The 25,523-nt window shown below is 36.6% G+C and overlaps 1 long non-coding RNA gene across 1 annotated transcript; it reads right to left on the minus strand.

The window, feature by feature from the left end:
- Positions 1-17,627: 17,627 nt before the first annotated feature.
- On the minus strand, positions 17,628-18,107 carry LOC128128119 (uncharacterized). Its single transcript, XR_008225755.1, has 2 exons — positions 17,978-18,107; positions 17,628-17,886 (listed from the first exon to the last, which is right to left on the minus strand). It is a non-coding gene; the product is annotated as an uncharacterized LOC128128119 (long non-coding RNA).
- Between the last annotated feature and the right edge of the window lie 7,416 nt (positions 18,108-25,523).

Here is a 25,523-nt window from a genome sequence, read left to right on the forward strand (position 1 = left end):
TTCTTTCCTTGGGACAATCCCTCCTGAAGTGTCCAGTCTCTCCGCACCTATAACATGCCCGACTTACTCCAGTACCAGAAACTTGAGTGATTGGTCGTGCCGGTGCTTTACAGAAACGGGCTGTGTGCCCTTTCCTGTCACAGTTCTTGCAGTACATCTCGCGACAAATACCATGGTGATGGTAGTTTCACTTGCTGCACTTGGGCAGAATCCCCGCATATGGTTTTGTTGGCACAGAGGTAGCAGGAGTTGTGGTGGGGGTAGTAGCAGCATGAACCGCGACCATTTGCTTCTTTGAAGGTTCTTGCGAAGTTTGTCCCTTCCTTTTGTTCCAAAGTTTCTTCTTCTTGTTGTTGTTGGCATTGATTTCATTGTTGCTGTTCCCTTTGGTTGGTTCAGCCACAATAGCCGCGACTCCTTGACAGACACCATGATCAACAAGAGATTGCGCTAGTTCCTTGGCGCTGGTGAAAGTCAAGGGTCTGGAAGCTAGCACACTTCCTCGAAGTTAGGGTGATAGTCCCCAGATGTATCTCTCGACCTTCTGGCTCTCCAGGGTTAACATTCCTAGGCAAAGTATTATTAAGTCACTGAACCTGTTAGTGTAACCTGCTATATCCGAACCTACCATCGAGAGGTTCCACAGTTCCTGCTCAAGCTTCTGAATCTCGCCTCTTGGGCAGTATTCTCGAAGGAGCATTCTTTTCAGGTTTTCCCAACCCATGGAGTTTGCTACCACCAGGGTTAGTGTTTGGACGTGGCCGTTCCACCATGTCAGGGCGCGTTCGGAGAAAGTAAAAGTGGCAAACATTACTTTGCTTTCTTCAGGACATGCACAGATTTCGAATACAGCTTCTGTTTTCTCTATCCATTGAGATAGAGCCAATACTCCCCCAGTCCCGTAAAAGGGAATAGGTTTTCCGTTGGTGAAGTCTTTGTAAGTGCATACCCCTGAACGGCCTTGACCTTGGCCATTTGTAAAACTGTTTGTTCCTCCCCCCGATCCGTTGTTGCTCATTTGTGCCATTGCTGCAGTTACAGCAGCGGTTACAGCAGTCTGGAACATAACGGTGTCCATAATTGGAGGAGGTGGTGGAGGTGGTGTTGAAGCTGAGTTTCTGCGTGTTGATCTACGAGGAGGCATGTTCTGGTAGAGAAAAAAAAAATATGAATGAATACTATAAGTTTCTAATGTTTTGACAATCGTGTGTTAGTTACATCTTGTAATTTGTTTTGACTTTAGTTTATGGTTTCAAGGTAGGCGTAGAAATTTAAAACTCGAAATTTCTAAGAGGTATATAATAAGAAATACTTCATATTTATACATATAGGTCACACCTAAGGTGTGTTACATTGCATATCTTGTTCGGGAAAATTTGATCCTCCTAGAGATCTCCGATTACGGATACAACAGGGAAAACAAGAGAAATAAAGGAAAAACTTTTATCCGAAATCCTAATCTATAACAAAATTGTTGGGCATCGAACAAGCTCTACTTGCGGCGTTTGGAGCTAGACTCGGCATCTGACCGTTTGACTCCCATCAGTCGCCTCTCAAGATCTGCTTGTTGTTCCTTCATCTCTCTTATTTCTGCCAGAGCCGTTATCATTTGATTCTGAAGCGTCCCCGTGTAGATTTGGGTATTCTTATGTAGTCCTTCCAAACGGCGGATGTCAGCGGCGTTACCTTGGGTAGCAGCATTGACCTCGCGAACTCTGGTTGCTTGCATGTCTGTCTCGTAATTCTGGGTAGCTATAGCGTTCACAAGAACAGGAAGTGCTCGATCAGTTGAGCTTCCCCCACTGACATTGTAAAAATCTCGGCACATGCCGAAAGGAGGGCGTACACCTTGTTGGCGGCTCCAGTAGTAGAGGTGACTTCCACAAATGGGAATGGGTCCCGGTTGATATGGTCTGATTTCGGGAGGATGAGGGATGGGAGGGTCGTATACTTCTGGCTCAGAGTCTGTCCCGCTAGAAACTTCCACGATCTCCTCGTCGACTTCGAATTCCTCTCCGACTTTGACTTCGAATTCTTCCTCAATCACCCCTTCGGGTTCTTCCTCGACCTCTTCTTCAATTTCCTCTGGGTCTTCCTCCAGGTCTTCTTCTATCCAACCGCCGTTGCCTTGGTTTGGGTAGTAGGTATCTCCTGGTAAATGGAATCCGGCCATTTGTCTGTACTAGGATGGATGTATGAGAACTTTATAAGGAAAGAAAATTCTATTTAACGACTTACTATTTTTTTTAACTATAATTTGTACAACTATTTTTTTAATAATACTCCTATAATATTTCAATTTGGCGAAACTAAATTAATTTGTATTTGGTAAGTTCTTGGCTTGTTGTCCTCTATGACCATTCCTCGACGTACATTGGTCAAGTCCAGGATAAATATAGTTGATCAAGCTATATTTATTCTTGACCTGATTACATACCCCGAGGCTCAATTGTAGTGTCGTAACTTGCCTTAATACTTTTTAGTAAAACCTGTTATGATACGAGATTAATGCATGCTTTTTTTAAAAATGTATATCTTTAAAAGAAAGTATTTTGTTCATGAAAATGTTTCATCAGAGGGTTTTTTGGTCCCCTTTGTATTTATAGTTTGTATATCGTATGTGGTTCGATATACTTAGTTCACTATAAACAATGCTCTGATACCAATCTGTCACACCCCCAAACCAGAATGGCGGAAACATTCGGGGGTGGATGACTTCACGTAGTATCACAACCATTGAATATTGTAAAGAAAGTAACACAACCATCACATATATAATGAAAACATATGTTGTTGCGTTATACATAATAGCAAAAGAATATTACAATGAGATGATAAATGTTCAATAATAAAACATCTTTAGTGTTCCTTCTCCAAAAGTTGGTGGTTACTTGTATTACTGATTCCCTGAGAAATACAAGTGGTTTCGAAAAAGTGTCAACAATTAAGTTGGTGAGTTCATAAGTGTTTTGCATTGAAAAGTATGTCCTTTTTGATAGTAAATCGATGAACGAGGTTTTCAGAAAATCCAATATTTTCTATAAATGATTTGAAAAGTTTCCCGCGTTGGAGTGCATTAGTGTTTTCCATGCTTGAATAATAGTGATAAAATTTGTGTTAACAATAAAATGGAAAACTGAAATGCATGTACGAATCTCGTAAATCTAACTTGTTTTTATACTTTTATGTGAGTTTTATAACCATGCTATTGACAATGATGGCCTGTAACAACGTTCTTCAGGCGTTGGAACTGTTATGACATTTGTCACCCCAGGCCTGCCGGCCTAGCTGTAGCTAACAGCTTAGGTGTGGGATTGTCAATCCCGTATAGATCTATACACATGTATCACGCTCCCCCTACAAGGGATTATGGTATATAATACAGGACTTAATAATGCATACTCGAACGTACGTGAAGCTGTCTCACATTACTAGGTATAAACAGATTTACGATGATAAAAGACTTTACTTCATTTGAAAGTATTTCATTTGTCAAGATGTATACGTAAAGTGTATGAATAACTTGTTAGCTATGTTCGTTATAGCTTCTCAAAAGTATGTTTTCATTTAGTAAGAATAACTTGGTGATATAATAGCCTTCTAAGCATAAAGATGTTTATAAAAACGATACTTCGACTCATAATGTACTTGTATTTCCCCCCTAAAACATGAAAAGAATTGAAAAGTAGGGGTATGAACTCACCCGTTAAGTTTGAAGAGAGAGGCTGGGTTTGAGCAGAACTTCGATCGCGGATGGTTGCGTCGTCGGGCTCTTCGGGGGTCTCTGCAACGTAAATCTTTCGTCGGGGGCTCGAGTGCGGAAACCAAGGTAAGAAAAGGGTCTCTGGAGCTAGGAGAATGGCTGAGAAATGGTGAAGGTGTGCCTAAACTCGAAGCTTATGCCTTGTATTTATAGGGCTAGAAAACCCCGTACGTGGCACGTACTTCCGGAGTACGCGGGGCGTAAAGTGGCGTCATGGCTTACGACTCGGGTCTAGCTAGCGTAGCTTGGGCGGGTCGATGGGACTATTGGGTCTAGCCGAGCGTAGCTTGGGCGGGTCTATGAGACTCAACTCTGGGTCTAGTACGCGGGGCGTACTCCCAGAGTACGCGGGGCGTAATCCCTGCTTCCGACTTCTAAATTCCGTAACTTTCGCGTACGAGCTCCGTTTTTCGCGTTCTTTATATCCACGCGTAGGTGAGATTATGCTCTACAACTTTCCTTTAGACTCCGTCGGCTAGTTTTGACTTTATTTTTAATGATATATTTTTAATAGGCTGGGCCTCCTAAAGTTCGTTAAAAATTCATAGGTTCTTTATTCGACGTCGGTTTTCGTTTGTCTTTTTATTGTTTTATTACCACTGAGGAGATATTCAACTTTCGTTTAGGTGGCGATAGCTAAATAACACTCGATCTTCAATCTGAGTCTTAACCCTCTACTACTGTTACGAAACTTTGAAAATTCGTAACTTCTTCATACAAGGTCCAATTTGGGCGATCTGTTTATGTACGCTCACCTTTCAACGAGATCTACGACTTTGGTTTAGATACTTAAGGCTAAAATGTATTTTATTGAGATTCTACTTTTTTTGTCATATAATGTTTTAACGTCGTGTCGTAAATATACGAGTGGTTATAATTTCTTCAATATAACCCGGTTTTGAGCGTTCTTTATGTTCTTGGAAACCGTGACATGATATCTAATATTTGATGTATCCCAATTTAGATACTTGAACACTTAATTGTTTCATTAATACTAATAGTTTTGATACATGAAAATTTGCCAAAAGGCATACAATACATAGAAATATAAAATCCGACAGCATGACGGCCCTATGAGTAGTGTAATTACATAAACATAGAGTCGACTGTACATAACATATCTCACATATCATAATACTGACAAAAAATACAGCTAGTCCTAATCATGGTGGGATGGGCCAGGGCATGATGCTAAGGAATTGGATGCTCCCTGAAGGCGAGTCACCTGTTGCTCCGCATCCCAGAGTCGATTCTCCCACCTCACCTGCCTCATGTAGAACTCTTAAATAACCTCTCGTCGTTTCTGTTCCGCCCACTCAACCTTAGTCCGCATCTGGTGCATCTGATCGGCGGTGCTCTGAGCAAAATCGTCGGTATCCCTCAATCGTCTCACTACGACTGGAAGTGCTCGATCAGTCGGTCCTCCATCCCTCAAGTGAAAGAACTCACGTGCCATGCCATACGGGCGTCGTTGTCCCTGCTGTCTGCTCCACCTCCAAATATCGATACCCCAGGGAGGTTGGGCCACTAGGGCCCATTCGGTGAGTTGGCACCCTTACTAGGTATGGTAGGTTGATGACTACGGACTACACGTCTGAATCATCATTATTTTCATCACTAGGCTCTTGTTCTCCATTGTTTGCCACAGGCTCCACAAGTCTTTCTTCAATTTCCTCTTCCTCTTCCTCAGGGTCCTCTTCAAGTTCCTATAGTCATCCATTATTTCCCTGGTCTGAAAAATAAGGATCTCCGTGGTGGTGGAAACCAGCCGTACTGACTACACGAGAGTGCATATATAAGTCATATTTTAATAAACCTCATAATATTGTTTATTCCTCTCATAGTAGCATTGATTGCATTTGTAGTGTATTTAATTACTCTTATAGTGTTTTTACTTAATTGTGTTCGGATTCCTTAGAGTTATTTGGAGAGTGGTGTAGGCTTTTGGATACATTTCCCGCTATGGTTACTCCTGAACACATGTTGGTCGTATTCTGAATAAATATAGTTGATCAGTCTTTATTTATCCCTAATATGACTACATAACTACCCAGGTTGAATCATAGTGTTCAATTTCCTCCAGAAGATGGGCAGTTATTAATCCCTAATATGTGCACATAAGTGTGAAATTTATGTTTTGTTTAGAGTTATTTAGTCCCATTGTGTTTATAGTTGCATATCATGTATGGTTAGATATGCCAGTTCACTATAAACATTGCTCTAATACCAACTTGTCACACCCCAAAACCAGACGGCGGAAACATCCGGGGGCTCCTGTGACTAACAATTGAATAATCATCACAATGAATATACATGAAACATAACACATTCATCATCAACATTACACAATACAATCAGCATTGTTTACATCAATGCATTGTTAAATTACATAAGTTCAAGTTGTTAAAAATACGACAAGTGATATTACATAAACGAAACCAAACACACTTGTAATTCTTCCAAGTTAACGATTACTTGAGAATACAAGTTATATTGAAAACGGTCAACATATATAATGTTGGTGAGTTAATAAGTATGGTTGACTAAAAGTCTTTGTATCTTTCGTAAAAACCCAGAAAATCCGATATTTTCTGTAAATTGTTTTAAAATGATGAGAAAATCAAGTATGATTGCATGTGTGAAATTCATAGCTATAATGTATATGAGTCTAGTTTAAAATCATTGTATCATGAATAAGTGATAAACATATATGGATGTTTTTCCCAGAAAATCCGATATTTTCTATCTTAATGTCTACGTTCTTGTCTCTTTGATTAAGTGTTTGCGTGTTGACACAATTTAAGAATTAATCTTCTATGTCTTTAAGTGGTGTTGAATCCTTACATGAGCCGTTATAACCATGCGTGATAATGACTAAGTCGCCCGTCTTGGCATTTTTCCATATGCCGATCTTGCTAAGGATGTTGTCGCCCTAGACTGGCCTAGTCTAGTTGTAGCTGTTGGACTAATGTATAAGTCCATAACTATAATTGGTAAGACTTGACCCGACCCGGCATGGTCCATTTGGGTTGCATGGCATCATGCACTTGGATAAACTAATTGAGAGAAATTAGACACTTACGGTTATTAATATATTATAAGTTCTAGTATATTAATAATATTAATAAGATTATTTAATTAGTATTGATCAAGAATTAATCTACGATTAATTAAGTGATCAAAAGAAGACTATTTAAATATATGGGTTGATTGTGTAAATCATCCATAGTTATATAGTGGGCTAATGCTCAATGGATTATCTAGTTGGGCTAAAACCCATATGATGCTCCATGGATGCTCCATGGTGTATTTGTACCCATGGATCATGGAAATGAAAGGCCATGCCAATTAGGGTTTACATGGTGTAACCCTCACTATATAACCATCTTATTCTAGACCAAAATCGGCACTAGTGAGTGTAAAATAAGGGCTAGCCGATTTTCATGAAGTGTAGAATTCTCTCAAGTTATTCCAAGTGTATGTGATGTTGTCTAAAGCATTTGAGGTGTCACACTTGAGACACTTGGCGCTCAAGCTTCATGAAGACTTTCTACATAAAAGAGGTATGTATTCTGTCTTGTTATATTCATTGTTTTGTATGCTAGATTAGGATAATACCTTGGATGTTCATATTTGTATGTATAATAGAGAAAACATAGATCTAAGGTATTTAGGGTTGCATGTACACTTAGGAGTGTTAGAATGCTCAAAACCCAACAGTGGTATCAGAGCCTAGGCTTGTTTTCTTGTTATACTTACAAAAGTAGTTGAAAAATCGAGTTTTGATGCTGTCTGTCCAGCAGACTCGCCGATTTGGTTCGTGCACTCGACGAGTTGGACCCCTAGACAACATAAATTCAACTTTTTTGGCTGGAATTGGACTAGGACATTACCCTAAGATGTTTTTGGAATTATAAACTTGTTTTTGATGTGGTAATGTTCATGCTAATCCAATTTCAACGATAATTGTCAATAGATTCATGTTTTGTATTAGTTTAAGGTTTAGACTAATTACATGAAAAAGTTTGATTTGAATTATCTTGTTCTTATGAGTTGCTTAGATTAATAGAAAAGTTGAGTGAAATAGTTATTTTCAATCCAAATTAATCGAAGAGTTGATTCTAAAATGTGTTTTTGTAACTTGTCCTCAAGTTATATATGAAAAGTCACATTTAAGTTTCATAAAACTCATAAAAGTTGGCAAAGGTTACAAAATGAAGAGTCTAGTTCTAATTAAATGGTTTTATGACTCCATAACTTGTTCTCAAGTTATGGAGGACCAAGAGTCTCTTCATTAAATAATAAATAAAAAAAAGTGTAACCTTAATTAAATCCATATGTTATAAAATAAAGATAAGTTAATTCTTTTAGTTGTTTAAAGTCTTCGATAACTTGTCCTAAAGTTATGGAACTTGAAGAGTTTTTGGATTAAAACTACTTTAAACACATAAGTTATGGAATTAAATACTTTTGAACAGTTTCAAAACTTGCCCACAAGGTTTGGAATTTGAAAAGTTTTCACTTATGAATACTTTAATTCCAAGTTAGCCCTTAGAATTTTAAAAGTTAAAATTCAACCCTTATACTTTATAATATTATAAGTTAATAATATTTATATATATGTATAAGAGTAAAGTCAGTCTTACCGTTAGTAGGCCTCATTCACGAAGTCGGTCTATAACGGGGGTATAAGGTGGGGTATAAGGTTACTGCCTATAAAATGGCAGTTTAATGGGTGTCCACTCTCACCCACCGCTTCCTTGACCGGTGGACGGTCGTCAGCCGAAAGGGTTTGACAGAACTATAATTCTCCCTTCATTAAAAGTATTAATGATAAATACTAAGTAACTAAACTCTTAATAATACCCAATCTTAGTTACTTAGGAAAATGTGAATAAGGTGTTAATCCATGAAATTACACTTTGCACTTTGTTTAAGTCGGTTAGTGGAGCGTGTGTGGTTAACCGCCACACTAACTCATATTTAACAAGGTAGGAAAAGGGTAACTTAATGTTTATCATAGTATCGATGGAGCGTGTTTGGTTAACTGACACATCGATTAGGGGTAAACACTTAAGGGTACCAAGTAATTTTCATGTTTACTTTACACCTTGTTTTGTGATCCTCGACATCCCAATCACAAAACCTGAAGGGCACACTCGAGATTGAAACATGCCATTGAACAGTTCAATGAATCTCAAAAGATCTAGGAGTTTCAAATCCAATTAAAACCTAATAACACATTTCGTTTATCTTGGTGGAAATTGGTGAATCGCCATTCACCTACCTTCAAATATTTTATAGCTTGGATTACGGCATCCCTCTTCTAAGTTATAAAATAGTTTGTTGGGTCCTAGCCTTAATATTTCATATTGGGTGTCATATTAAAGACTTAAAATCAACTATCTTGAATATCTCCCAAAAGATGTCTGGTTTAGACATTTATGATCTTCCTAAATCCCTTGAAACAAGCTTTCCTAAATGAAGATGATGTCCCATGGAAATCATACTTCTGTTACCTCCTCCAATTATTCTCCCTAACCCACAAGTTCTTTAAAAGTTTATGGTCACTCAAGCCCTATTGGCAAGGCAAGGTCTAGGTGTAGTCACATCTTGGAGATGTAGTCACATATTGACAAGCTGGGAGAGTTGGGTGCCAAAGTCTTCAGAAACTTGGTGGCTCAACTACTTTCTAAGTCTCATAGTGAGTTCCTTTGGGACTCCTATGAAACAGACTAAGACAAGACCCTTAATGATCTTATCCATTTTCTAAGATCAACTTCCTAAAACTTTATGGACATTGACAATGATGCTATTGGATATCCAGTAAAGCTCTCTCTTCCCAATGGAAAGGGATCGGCCATAGTCAACTCGGTTGACCAAATGGTAAAGAGAAAGGCTAAGTCTATGATAGTCCCATGCTCCATTACCAAAGCGTCCATATGTTAAATTGCCAAAGGAAGGGGCATTGGTTGCGAAGCTGCTAATTATAACTAAGGATGTTAACGTCAATAAGTTTGACTCTACTTCAGGTAAAGTCCGCTATCTAACTCTGCTAAGTTTCTATTCTAAGATTCTTGATACATGATGTGACTGGGTCACATGTTGATGTTTTAAGAATCAAAGAAAAGTAAAGAAACTTAAAGAAAGAATATGTTGAATCTGATCGCGTAGATGGATTTCTATCTCATAGTTTGAAGATTGGATTCTTGAGCTACTTCTTAGGAGTTATGATATTTTTTGATTAGGACTAGACAACAACAAGTTTTCATATGGATTGTAAGGATAAGTTTTTCCGCAAAGTTTTTTAAAATAAAAGGAAAATTTCTGATTTTATTTATTTTAAAAATATCCTTACAATGGCATCTGTAAAAAAAAAAATTGTTGCTTATAGGATTCCATTAATAGCAAGAGTGGAAATATGAAATTGATTCTTTCATTTGTGGTAATGTCTAAATTTATCAAATAAGGAAAGATTTTCATCACCCAAGTTTCAATTGGACCGGAACTTGGAATCATGCAAGAAGTATAGCATGATGAATGAGAACTTTCAAGTATTGGAAAATTAAGACTAATTACTTATTCACAAGGATGTGTGAGTCAAGTAAAGGACTACGGGATCGAGTACATATTCTTGTGTACTGATTAAGTCCACCACAAAAGATCGATAAGATTATTCGTCATAAATTACTAGGAATCAGTAAATATGGTTATACTTACAAGCTTAAGTGTAATTCTGAGACATTGGAAAAGGTTCCAATGTAAGGCAGAGCGAATAAGAAGCATCAAATTAGGCAGAAGGATAAAAGTTTGTCAAATCATCCTGTAAGAGCCTTCTTATAGCTAAAAAGAGACCTTATCACAATTCATCCTGTAAGAGCCTTCTTATAGCTAAAAATAGGAACTTGAATTGTTGAAGTGGTTAAATCAAGAAGATGATTCATACTTCGTTCCAAAAAAAATCTTAGAGTTATACTCTAAGATTGTAACTTGAGTGACATGCCTTAAAGAAGGTTTAAAACACTTGTCAAATGTAAGAGTAAAAGTTTTCTACTCTTGTACATTTGAAATTGGTAAGTTGTGATATTTTGGATAAAACAAAGACCAACTAAGGCCAATTTTGTGAAGTGTTTGTCTTGATTAGAATCCACACTATCTCTTGAATAACTGAAAAGAAAGTCTTATACGTCAAGAGGACAGTGAGAGTCTTAAAGGTCTTGAAAGTCTCAAGAACTAATCGAGAATAAAACCTGAAGTTCTTCACTAGCACACGACTTGAGGTTTATAACCTATCGTGTTGACATATTTTGTGCCCATTCCAATTAAAGTTGGCTTTGCATATGAGTTCTTAGAGTTCTCAATTGGTTACACAACAACTTGGAAGCAATGGCAGGCCCTTGAGCTGCCAGGTGGCAAGAAATTAAGATTGAGTTCAATCCATATGAGTTTGGATTTGTCATTATCCTTGTCTTGTGACTATGGTTATGACAATTCACATGGATAAGAACACATACACCATTAAATCTAAGTGTCATAAGGTTTCTCTCCGATTCATGAAAATGATGGTGAGGAAACACTTTCACTAAGTAGACTTTAGCTAGATACCAATTGTGATATTTGAATTCTCAAAGTCGTTAGTGGAGCATGTGTGGTTTACCGAAACACTAACACGGACTTGTGAGAAGTGGCAAAGGTCTAAACAATTGAGACTATGATTACGACATCCCTTTTCATAGTTCTTAAAAATTGTTTAGACACACCTATGAGCTATCTAAGGGAAGGTGTATGATTTTGATAAAGTTTTATCAAAACAATCTAGTATCAGAAATCTGAACTTTGGTAAGAAAGTCAGCTAATTTCCGAGTACATGACAAAGCTAGTGGGAGCATAAGTGTCATGCTAACAATCATCATGTTAGTGGGAGCATGATAATTATGATAAAGATTGCAAGTTAGCAATGTTAATTATTGAAAACAAAAGGTGTCAATTGGGAAAAAGTTGTTTTGCTATAATTAAGGGAGAGGAAATTATACTTCATCTCAAATCTAAAAGCTTAGACTGAGGTTTTAATCGTATTTAGTCAAGGATATATATATATATATATATATATATATATATATATATATATATATATATATATATATATATATATATATATATGAATTTCATGTTGGAATGGTTCAACATAAGGAAATTCTGTATATGGGTCCATTATTTGCATTCTAAAATTCGATTATGATTACGACAACCCTTTTCATAATTTGAATTATGAGAACTTGGCAAATAGAAATGGAAATGTTATAGCAAAAGACTGATTTAGTCTTTATGTGAGACATCATGAATCATGTCCCATATGCTTCAGATATAGGCTCGATTACATGTGCTATATTCATCCTTTCTAAAAATTTCCACATATCTGGGGCATTAAGAAGGGAAACAGTTTAGAACTAGATATGACTAAAAGGATTAAACAATTGTCGAGGACAATCTAAGGTTTACCAAAGATTGGTTGCTCAAGGACAATTGGAAGTATAGTGATAATTCTGGAAGGACCATTTTGACATAATCTGTAAGGAGGCAACTCTTGTTCAGAAGTGCTAGTCAAAATGGAGTCTGGAAATGTTTCAAAGTTAGAAATTATTAAATTTGTGTAAGATTAGGAAACTTAATGCAAGAAGGATGTTTCCAAGCAGCTGATCTCCTTTGGAATACTCTGTAATGATTGTTGTCAAGTCTTTCTGACCTTGTTCATAATCATTACAAGAGGATCAATGCATATAAGTTTAGAATCTAATAGATTTCAGTAAATGGCATGAATTTGGAATTCTTGCATTTGCAGTAAGGATTTGGGACTGTGAAAAGAGGATCATTGGAGTTATGTTCAATTGATCTATTTCACAAAGTAAAGATCATAGATAAACATAGTATGCATACTTGGTGTATGGCATGACTAGTGTTTAGAAAACATAGAGTACATGCTTGGAGCATGTGACAACTATTGTTTTAAATTCAAGAATAAAGTTGATAGCTGAAACAGTATACAATGAATAATGTGTAGTCATATGGTGATAAATAAAAGGTCTTTTATTTATATTCATAGGTTTTGATACCATATTAGATTCTATTATTATTGTGTTTCATTTGCATGTTTTGACTTCCAAAATAACTAGGTTGTTCTTCCTGAATGACTAAGCTATTCAAACCATCCACAATCGGTCATATGTTGGAAGTAGATATGAATTAAGACTGTCATGGGTTGGCTTGTAGAGGTCTAAGATGTTGGACAAAGGGTACAACACTCATGAGTGCTCATAAGTTCTGAGTATTAGATTCAACCCGCGTTCATTGGAATCACTTCATGGATTTTATCACGAGTGATCATGAGACGATAATATCTTATATTCTTCAAACCCAGAGATATGAGTTGTTACTATGAGTTGGTTGTACATTGATTGCACGAAAACGCATTCGGTAACTCGGTGTTATAAAACGTGCCTTTGTCTATGATTCAACAAGTAGTAGAACAAGCCATATGAGTCGAAGTTTATCCATTCCTTTTACCTTCGGGATAAAAGCGGTATCTGTGGGCCCCTCGATGATTTGATGATGACAAATGGAAGTGCTCGGCCGGGCCAGGACTGATTTGATTTGTTCAATTAGTCAGTCGTCATAAATCGGAAATCGGGAAACAACAAATGGACAGAGAGAATGATTATAATCCATGTCTCAGTCCATATGATATCTAGAATGGAGGAATATATGATCCCTTATCTAATGGACAAGTCATCGACAAAGGTCAGAGTTCATCTACAAGGTCAGAGTTCGATAGAAGCTTTTGAGAGCTACGATTGATGATCGGTTGCTGAAGTCATACGCAATAATAGTTTTAGACTTATCCAAGTGGGAGACTGTTGGACTAATGTCTAAGTCCATCACTATAATTGGTAAGACTTGACCCGACCCGACATGGTCCATTTGGGTTGCATGGCATCATGCACTTGGATAGACTAAATGAGAGAAATAAGACACTTATGGTTATTAATATATTATAAGTTCTAGTATATTAATAATATTAATAAGATTATTTAATTAGTATTGATCAAGAATTAATCTAGGATTAATTAAGTGATCAAAAGAAGACTAATTAAATATATGGGTTGTTTGTGTAAATCATCCATACTTATATAGTGGGCTAATGCTCCATGGATTATCTAGTTGGGCTAAAACCAATATGATGCTCCATGGTGTATTTGTACCCATGGATCATGGAAATGAAAGGCCATGTCAATTAGGGTTTACATGGTGTAACCCTAACTATATAAGCATCTTATTCTTGACCAAAATTGGCACTAGTGAGTGTAAAATAAGGGCTAGCCGATTTTCATGAAGTGTAGAATTCTCTCAAGTTATTCCAAGTGTATGTGATGTTGTGTGAACCATTTGAGGTGCCACACCTGAGGCACTTAGCACTTAAGCTTGATGAAGACTTCCTACATGAAAGAGGTATGTATTCTATCTTGTTATATTCATTGTTTTGTATGCTAGATTAGGATAATACCTTGGATGTTCATATTTGTATGTATAATAGAGAAAACATAGATCCAAGGTATTTAGGGTTGCATGTACACTTAGGAGTGTTTGAATGCTCAAAACCCAACAACAGCGAGCAGCTACGGCGTGCGGTGTCACCACGTATAGATTTATACACAAACTCTCGCTTTCCATCCAGGAAACTCTGATTATAACTACAGGCTACGATTGTACACTCAGAGGTGCCAACTGACAAGTCTTATTAGATTCTCAACCTTTCCCATTTGATAAGATTTTCCCCATGTTTAATGTTTTCCGCATAGGTTATAGAATTTTCCATTCCAAAGGTAAGTATACAAATTCATAAACTATATAGATCTATATTTTCGATCTACAAAGTATGTGAATTTTCATTCCATGCCCAATTAACATGTAAATGGGAGACAAGGGCCCAATAACATAATAAAAGGGTAACTTAGGCCCAATAGGCATGAAAATGGGCCACAAAGGCCCAATAAACATGTAACCCATAAATTAGGCTCAAATTAACATTTAAGTGGGTCGTAAGGGCCACTAAACATGTCATGGAAAACATTGGCTTAATATGCATTTAATTGGGCCCTTAGGTCCAATAAATAATTATGTATGTGTTTCGTTCGTTTGTTTAAATCCGTTTTTTGTTTTAGCTCGAGGTTTATTAATTTGATATTAAAAATATCCTTTTTCGTTAAAACGACATTTTTGGCCAATAACCTTCCAATGTTTAATTAAGGCCAAAAGTTTGTAAATATGACACTATAGTCCATAAATTATAAAAATTTGCAATTTTTTCTCAAATATCTAAAAATTTATGGTTTTAGTCCAAAAAGTTTTATTTTAAAATTTAGAACCCTGTTTTACAAAAGAAGTGCATATTAAACCCCTTGTTTGTAAAAATTTACACTTTCGACCCAATTTTTGGAAAAAATTATATTTTTGGTCCAATTTGAAAATAATTGTTATTTTTACCCTTAAATTTGGTTTATTTACATTTATGTTCTAAACTTTGGGTAATTCTCATTTCTAACCCCAAAAAAATTCAATTTTTCGCAATTTAGGCCCCAAAAACCGTGAGGCCCAAATGTTGGCCCATTAAGCTTAAATTTTCATTTTTGACCTTTTTTATAGTATGATTAGCATAGAAAATACCTTTATATTCATGTAGGACCTGTTTGGCCCTTATGAAAGCTTAAATGGCACTTTTTACCTTTATCTTTTGATTTCTTGACAATTTTGGACCTTTTAACAAGGTTGTTGTTGAAATCTTTTGTATCTTAAACATGTAATCATTTCTGGCTTGATAATGTGATGTATATAATGTCATAGTTCATAGACTTTTGTTAAATATTACTTCAAATTTATAGATCTAAAAAGATCTAACATATTTTTACCAAATAAGTTAAGCAATCACACAAGACATGCATATAACACATAGAGGTGGCATTCCAAAGTCCGATTAATCGCTTATCGCTTAGGTTTTTAGGGAATATTAATTTTTTAAATAATTTTCTTAATAATTAAGGGTCCTCGATTAATTTTCGCATAGTCCGATTAATCGCTTATCGCCAGTCGACCGCCAAGCTACCGCCAAATGATTTTTACAACCTTGGTTTTAGGATTTATGTAATGTTTGGAAAAATTATAACATATTTTGCACTTGAATATTTGGATTAATATTCGGGGATTGAAGTTGATGAAATGTTGGATTGAAATGACAGACTAAGGAAAAATGAAATATTATCTTGGTGTAGAAATGCATCAAAATGAAATCACACTATGTCAAGCGCAATTGCCCCTGGTACACACTAGGGGAGGAAGCAAATAGTACAAAATACATGAGTCTTGTAGGAAGCCTCATTTATCTAACAATCACGTGTCCTTATTTTGTGTATGTGGTTAGTCTTTCTATCCCGATTCATGGTAAAGCACAAGGACGAACACATGGTTGCAACAAAATGTGTATTAAGATATGTGAAAGTCACCAGAATATTTGATCTGCACTTTGGAAAGAAACTCAACGAAAAGTTGTAAGTGTATACAGATAGTGACTATAGTTGTGACATAGAAGACCAAAAATGCAAATGGCCACAACATGTGCATGTAATTTTGTTTGGTTAAAAGGTCTACTTGAGGAACTTTAAGAGATACCAATTGGAACTATTGAAGTCTCTTATGTGATAATAGCTTAACCATAAAACTCTCAAAGAATCTGGTGTTACATTGGAAAAGAAAACACTTCCATGTTGGATTTCACTATCACAGCGACTTGGTGAATCAACAAGTTCTGAAGCTTGAATTTTGCAGGTCTGAAAAATAGTTGGATTATGTCATTACTAAACCATTGAAGTTGTTCAGTTCTTAGCTCCTGTTTTCCATTTTTTCTTTCGATATTGTTTGATGTAATGGCTATAAATTAGCTGATCCTTCTTGAATAAGAGATGAATTTTAGTGCCAATTGTGTTCAATATCGCTTTGACTTTCTTCAAGTCTCACGTAAGTCAATTTTCAAATATTTGGTACTCGTTCAACAACTTTTAAAGACCGACTTAATTTCACTAGAAGAGAGAAAACGAGACATAATTGAATGCAGCGATTAGTGAAGGGGGCAGCTTACTGTGATGAGAAACGGACTTCAGGGACCTGATCTATGTGAGTGTGATCGGCTGACCTCCGGCTACAAAGGGAAACATTGGCATCTTGCTTCTGGGAAGTTTGATAGGGTAGGGCATGTGAATGTATGTGTGTGTTGGAAAGGAGAGAGAGAGGAGAGAGAGTTCAGAGAAAATCAAGGGATTTTAATTTATCTCAGGCTCACGTTGAGTAAACATTCTGTTTTCCTTTAAGCATGCGTAAAAAAGTACTAAATTTTTTATTACTTCAAATCTTGACCCTCCTTTATTTTGATATAATGGAATTAAAATTGAGTTCTCTTGTTGTTTTTTACAAATTTTTGACAAATTATTTCATTATTTCCTTGCCCGCAATGGACCACAGGACTAGATTTAGATGTTTGGACGAATATCGAATCTTGCTAAATTAAGACGTTATATGGCTTGTAGCCAGTATAAGGGTAAGAATTTGTAATTGTGGAGATTCCACAAGAGATTTATGAAGGAAAATTAAACCATTAACATATAGACAACAATTAATGATTAGAGGGTGAACAAAGTGGAGGTGATCGTTATATATCTTCACACAATGTTGATTTCCTGAACTAGAATCTGTAAGTAGGTGCCACAACTTATATACATATGTCGTATAATAATAATAATAATAATAATAATACTAATAATAATAATAATAAATCCTTCGCAGGATGAATTTTATATTTCATAGATTTTTTTGGGAACAAACACACTTAAACACCATCCTTTTATGTTTATGATATTAAATATAATATTAAAATTAATTGCAAGGATAACACTCGCAAACATCATTACAACATCTAGGAAAGCCAACTCGACACATTCTTTCACATGGCGTTCCATTGGGACCACACGATTCGTTGGACATTAACGAGCCTTTGTCAGCCAAAACCGATGAGATAAACAAACCTGAAAATTAAAGTATATTCCATTAGAGATAAACAGGGAAGATGATGGTAATTAGAGTGCTAGCTATTGAGACAAACAAAAGACTACGTACCAGACATGGAAAGCAATAACATGACCATGAACACCATCTTCAAATTTTGCTCCATCTTTTAAGCGATCGTTTTAAAAGCAAAATCAAAGGAGTTAGTTTTAATCTGCATCAAAGTAATCTCTTATGCGTCATATATATAGGCGTCATATCTTCTATCATAATTAAATTGTCATAAATGCTAATAAAAATGGTCAAATATATTGTTCCAATCATGGATATTCCTACATTAAATTATCTAAAGGATTGATTATCATTCCAAAATCCAAATTTAATAAATATAAAGAATATCAGTTTTCCAATTAAAATTAATCATTTCTAATAAATAAATGTATTCTTTTGTCATTTGTCACACTCTAATTCAATTTTGCCGAATGTAATTTTATGGTTATTTTGAATTAATTTTTTTTTCACATGTTATTTTATGAGTTTTTTTTTTCTATTTTGTTAAATTACATGTAATATGTTAATGTAATAATTGCAATAATGTACTAATAAAGGGATATTAATTTCACTAATAAACGTACTTTTTAATTTCAAAATTCCTAAAATTAAAGCTATTATTTTTTTTTTCATTATTTAAATTGTTTGTTTAAATTTAAAAGATAAAAAAAAACATTTACATTTTAATAAATCTTTATTCTTTTATTTTCTTATCAATTCAAAATTCTCAAATATTTTAACCTTTATATTTAATTTTTTTTTAAATTATCCCATATAATTAATGAGTCTCAATTTCATTAATGAACTTACCATTTAATTTAAAATTCTGAAAATTTGAGCTCATTAGTTTTCTTTTATTTATTTAAATTTAAAACACAAAAAACATTTATATTATAATAATTTATTATTTTTTTATTTTCTTATAAATTCAAAGTTCTCAAATATTTTGACATTTATAATTAACTTTTTTTTTTTGTAATTAACCCATGTAGTACATGGGTCTCACAACAAGTATTGTTAATAAATAAAAAAAGAAATAATTAATATATGTGTGGTTAATTTGTTACTATGTTAGCAGTAAATTTCCCAAATGATAAGCCCAACTCCATAACCTAATTAGTAACGAGTTATTAAAAGTATTCAATCATGGTCCATTTCTTGCCCACCAGTTGAACCCGGCCACCAGGCTAAACACAAAATTAGGCCTAGACCAGATATGGCTTATGATTCGACTATTGGTTTTCCTCCTCTATTGTTTTATATATATATATATATATATATATATATATATATATATAGAGAGAGAGAGAGAGAGAGAGAGAGCTAGGTTCAAATGTTTCTAGCAACTATTGTGTGCATGAATACACTAATAAGATTTTTGGTAAAAAAAATAAACAATCAAATAAATAATTTAAGGGTATTATAGTAATCTTTGCATATTTAATTATGGTAGATAATTAATATGTTTATTATTTTTTTAAATATGGGATGTCAAAGTAAAAATCTGTTAAAAAAAACCCTAGCCGATTCTTTTCTCTGGAATTCATCTTCACGCTCCAAAAATCACAACCGACATCAACATTGAACCACCATTCAAGTTGATTTTGTAATTCAGCGGTGAAGTCCAACTACTGAATCAATGGTTTGAAGGTTGGTCTCTGCCACTAACATAAGTGTATTTGATTTCTGATTCTTTTACTTCTTGATTGCTTGCAATTCTTCCTTTGAATGCTAGTGATTTACGATCCTTCACATGAATTTTCCATTTGATTTATTCACTGATTCTATTCTTTGATTATCCAAATCAAATCTTTATCAAAGCAACAACTAAAGTAATGGGTAGAGAGAAAAAATAGCACTGAAATTATTTATTGATCGGCTCTCCCAAACGTCTCGCTCTATTCTCCTCTTCTACTAGTAAATTACATAATTACATTCTTCATTTACATTAGGTGCTTTCTTTTTCTGCTTTTGTTGTGAGAAAAACATGAGACACACTTGAACGAACGTTAGAACAAGTATAGTTGCAGAATTAGTTAATCTCAAAGGATCTAAAAGCTCAACAATAATAAGTTAATGAGTCAGATAGTTAGATTGTTAGTTGCGGAAACGTAAGGAAGTATAAATGACAGCAGGTGATATATCAAGTAAACATATAAGTTGATTCATAACATGGAATGCATTGAAAACAAGTTAGTGAGTGAGATCAAGCTTAGTGATAAAGTCACGAATGACTTGCTCCAACGAGAAGTAATTATCAGTTAGGTTCGAGAGGATTAGATAGTAAGAAAGATATGAGATGCGTAAGAGAAATGTAATTGATATACTTCAAGATACTTCAGATTAATGGATGTGTAAGATTGATTAAAAGAGTGAGCTCTATATATAGAGTCTCAAGAATTACATTTGATCCACTCTCTAAGAGTAGTCATGCAAGGCATACTAGACAATAGAGAGTATTACAGAAAAGATAGATAAAATTAAAGTAAGTAAAGTAAGTAAAAATGTGGTTGGATAGATGACTTCGGATGAGGCTGTTGATGAGAGCTTAACTACGGATCCTTGTGGGCTGCGGTATTTTCCACCAAAACTTTTTCTTCACTTATCAAGTTTAAGGAACTTGATCAGAATCCACCAAAACTTCCTGATATTGTCCAACCAGGTGATTCTTCTTAAAATCTCAAACTTGACTTCGGCAGTCGTGTGTTTTGATTTTTCTACTGCGGTTCGACAGATTTCAATTTGCTTCTTTGAAAGACGATTCATGGAGGTCATGGGAATGAAGTATTTGACCTGATTGATCTTCCTTTTAAAGATGAATCCAAATTCAGGGAAGTTTGTTGCACCTAGGGATCTTTCTTGATTACCTTCGGTAGGCATTGGTGCAGGATCTAGTGGTGGTAGATCGAACTTCTTGGCAATGGTTGGGTGGATGTCCGCATGAATCTTTGCGAAGTTGCAGATGGTTTCCTTCAGAAAAATGCTTGCCCTTTCAAGTGCTATCTTAATTTTAGGATACTTTTCACACTTGTTTTGGAACACCTTTTCCATAAGAAAGATTCTTCTGTGTTCATACAAGGGAAGTCAGCTTGGGTGCGGACATAGTCCTGATTCCTTCTTGTGAGTGTGTACTGGACGAAGTCAGCCTTCATGAATTTCCGGGGCTTGAAGTTCTTGACTGCGGATGTTCTATCGTTAGACTAGATTTTCTCTATAGGAGAGGCATGTTTGGCATAGAATCGATTCAGTCTCTTGAATTCCATGGGTAGTCTTTTGTGATCTGGTATGCTACGGTCAAACTGCTCAAATACTGTGGAGTATTTAGCATTTGGGAAGATTGGAACATCCCAGTAGCCATCAGAAGGAGGTTCAACATAGGTGAGACATGGTTTGTATTCATTGTCCAGCAGTCTGCGGTGGGGATTGACCCAAGAGTTTATTAAGGATTCATCCATGATAGTGTCGAAACTGCATTCTCTCCGTATGAGCTTAACAAGTTTAGCTGCTTTCCAGTCCGCTTTCTTCTGTTTGGCGACAGGAGAGTCATTTGAGCTTGGAGATGACATGTGATCCGCTAGATTCTTGAAATGAGGGGAGTAGCGGGTCGTTCAGGAAAGGGAATGATTTTTTTGTTGTTGTGGAGGAGACTGATTGCTTGGACTCTTGTGAGGAGATGGTTATGGTGAAGGAATTTTCTAAGAAGCACTATTGGATTGATGATCTTTTTCCTAGTGTTCTTCTTCATGATGGTCTTCTTTACTTCCCCCTCTTGACGAGTTCAGACCCGGAGCCTCCTCAAGCCATAGTTTGAGACCATCGACCTTGGCACACACCTCCTGAAAGTGAGCTTTAAGAACATCAGCCCGTTGCTGATTATCGGGAATGGTGGTGTTGAAGACTAGCCAATGAATCTCCTTTGTCAGTTGGAGAATTTATGACCATGGAAATTTGAAGATAGGGATCGTTGGAGTCTGTTTATGGTTGCATGAAGGACTGAGATAGTAAACTCATAAGCAGTGTGAGTCTCAGCCATCAGTTCCTGGGAAAGAGAGGATTGGTCTGCAATGGTTGTTTGCAAATTGTCTTTGATTACGGATAACTCGGAGATGAGGCGCTCCGCAGCAGCCATGAATTCCTTGTGATCTGCTTGGCGATTGTTGTCGAGAGACCGTATTCCCATTTCTACTTTGAGAGAAATGCTCTCAGTCGCTAGACATTCCCTAGTCTCCAGTCTTTCAATCCTTTCTTTCAAGGACTGCAGTATCGGATGGTCTTCTGATTGAGGTTGATTTGACTTGGTTACGACAAGAATTTGATCTACTTTGGATTGTATACTTAAGAATTCTTTTCTTAAAACGGCCATCTTCTTATTTTTCTTTTTCTCCTTGCGCTTAGAGTTTGAGTGTTGAGAACCACTTGATTCCTCTTCTTCATCAAACATCATAAGGTCATCATCCAAAGGACTGGGCTGATTAACCACATGTAGATCAACGTCATTAAAACCAAAGGTGGGAGCAGAGTTGACTTCTATTTCGATGCTTACATCTTGAGAGTCTTTGACCGTTGGAGATGGAGGGGGCTTTAAAGGAGTTTGATCAGCAGTCGCATCTTGAGCTTTGCGGATTCTATCAGCCATGTTGTCCATCAATGCTAGAACTTTGCAGATAGTAGATACGGTATTGGCATTATTGATTGCGTCAGCCCAATACTTCGCTACAGATTGTATTTCTTGTTGTTTCATTTGAAACTGCTTTGTTTGTCGTGCCTTTCTTGCTTCGAATGCCCTACAAAAAGCGGCATATTTCTTGGATTCGACTTCATTTGATGGTTGATACTTTCTCCATGAGTCATTGAGGTCAATTTCTTCAATTCCTTGGTATTGCACCAAGGTGTCCCGCGGGTTCACGGATCCTTGCACGCTTGTGCTCATCGTGCCTAAACCACATGTTACAGATGTAAGCAGAGTAGGATTTCATGACTTTCCGCGATCTCCTTGACTTAGGGTCAAGTCTGGTCTCGCTCAGTTTTGGAAAAAGGCTGAAGATTCACCTTGCAGTTGGGAAGGTGTTTGAAGTGTTTGGGTAACAAAAAAATTATGGAGTTCAACTCCTTTGTGGAAAAGAAATGTAGACGGGAAGCCCTGGAGATCTTAAGGCAGGAGCCAGTTCCATCCTCTTCGGATTGACCTGGGGGTGAATCTCCACATTGCGGTGAATCAGACAGACCACCTGTGTCTGAGTGGTATTGGATGGTTGATTCAAATGGGTGTGCAGCCACCCAAAGGACTACCAGAGCCTTTTGAGAGGCTTCCGTATCAGTCTGGTCACTCATTTAGCTTGTGGGATTGGTTTTTGTTTTCTTGAGGATTGAGATGGGTTGATCGTCCTCATCAGAATCACTACTAGAGGGAGAGGGATATTGATGTTTGCTTGGTTCTTTATTTGTTGGTACAGTTGGGATGATCTTTCTTTTCTTCGAAGCATTAGCTTGTTTGGGAGCATCCTTTTTCTTAGGAGTGCCTTGTCTGTTGGTATGGCGGGGGCCTTGATGAGCAGAGGCTAACTGTTTTGCGTCTTTGTGATAAAGACAGGTTGGAAAGAGTGGTGGAAGATGGGACTGCGGTACTACCAAGGGAAGTGATTGCGGATGGGGCTTGTAGAGGTGGGGTAGGAAGTTATGGGGCAATACCTTCCGTAGCCTCAATATGGTCTGAGATATCAGCAGTTTCAAGACCAAGAGTAGAGAGAATATGGGATGGTAGTCTTCTAATGGGTCCAAAAAAAGATTGATCGGATGAGGGATTGTACCTTTTGAGATCTTTGGTGACAAAGAGATTGATCTCGTTGCCCATGCAAATTCCTATATCCACATGGAGATCTGTGATGCATAGAGACGAGAACCTTGAAAACGTGAGTTTGGTAGGGTTCTCTTTTAGGCTTTCCTTTGGAATATATTGTAAGAAGTTATCCCATAGTATGTGACTGTAGTTGACGTCATGGCTAGTGAAGATACTCCACACTAACTATGGGAGCTTGAGTCCCATATTATCTGTGCCTCCGGTTCTGCCGGACAGACTGTGGATCACAAAGTGGAAAACAAATTGCCAAACCGCATGCAGTTGATTTTTATTGATTCGCTAGCGATATTTTCTAGCTTCATGGTGTTCAATTGGGCTTCCTTGACCTGTGAGGCTAGGGGATATTGGATGGTGATTGATAGGGTCTTCACACGACGACTTGAATACTCCTTTTGGCTCTGGGCATCGGCTACCACTTTAGCCTTGCCTGGATGGTATTTGATCTCACACTCATAGTTATTTAACAATTCGACCCATCTTCGCTACCTCATGTTTAGTTCCTTTTGATTTAGCATGTGCCGGAGGCTCTTGTGGTCTGTAAAGATGGTGCACTTAGTACCATATAGGTAGTGCCTCCAAATTTTCAGGGTGAAGAAAACCGCTCCCAATTCCAGGTCATGCGTGGTATAATTCATTCATGTTTTTTCAGTTTTCTGGATGCATAAGCAATTACCTTCCCGTGTTGCTTAAGAACACAACCTAAACCCAGATTCGAAGCCTCACAGTAAACTATGAAGTCTTCGGTTCCCTCCGGTAAGGATAGTACTGGAGCACTACAGAGAGCTTGCTTCTGTGTCCAGTTAAGCGGTACACCATTCTGTGTCAATGTGGTGAGGGGTTTGGCTATCTTAGAAAAGTTCTGAATGAATCTTTGGTAATAGCCTGCTAGTCCCAAGAATTTTCGAATCTCCGTTGGCATTGTTGGAATCGCCTAGCCTTCAATAGCCTTGACTTTAGAGGGATCTACATGGATTCCTTCCTGGCTAACTACATGCCCCAAGAATTCACACTGCAGAGCCAAAATTTACACTTGGAGAGTTTTATGTATAACTTTTCAGTTCGAGGGGCCTCTAAGATCTTTCGCAGGTATTGGCTATGATCTTTCTCACTTCGAGAGTACACAAGGATATCATCGATGAAAATGATTACAAATTTATCAAGAAATGGGTGGCAAACTCGATTCATGATGTCCATAAATGTAGCGGAGGCATTTGTCAGACCGAATGTGACAACCCAAAATTATTTCCGTCATTATAACCCGTTTCCGTTAAATAGAATATTCTATTTTATAAATGTTCCGTTAATTTAGGGTCAACAAATAAATAAATGTTTTATTTTATTTGTATTTTAAGTTAATATTGTCATAACAAAATAAATAAAACTCATAAATTTCATTTCCATTTAGTTGGAAAAAGTTTATTTTTATTACGAACATTTAACCGGGTAAAAAGTTTAAACCTCGTTAAACATAAGTATCGGGTAGTCGAATACCGGGTACAACACCCAAGCCTTATATAAAGGCGGGTGGGCATCCCATAGAAACCTTTTACCACACTAGACCCACTTTCTCTCTCTCTCTACTCTCTCTCCTCAAGTCTGATTTCATCCAAAAACCGCAAGTTTCCGCCTCCAAAACGTAAGTTCTCTTGCCCTAACTTGTTCTAGACATCATTGATTTGTGTTTTAAGCCAAAAATCGTTCTTGAAGGCTGAAAAAGAGGAGTTTACGGCCTAAGAACCTCCTTAGGTC

Source organism: Lactuca sativa, chromosome 8 (assembly GCF_002870075.4).
Source record: "Lactuca sativa cultivar Salinas chromosome 8, Lsat_Salinas_v11, whole genome shotgun sequence".
Taxonomy (NCBI): domain Eukaryota; kingdom Viridiplantae; phylum Streptophyta; class Magnoliopsida; order Asterales; family Asteraceae; genus Lactuca; species Lactuca sativa.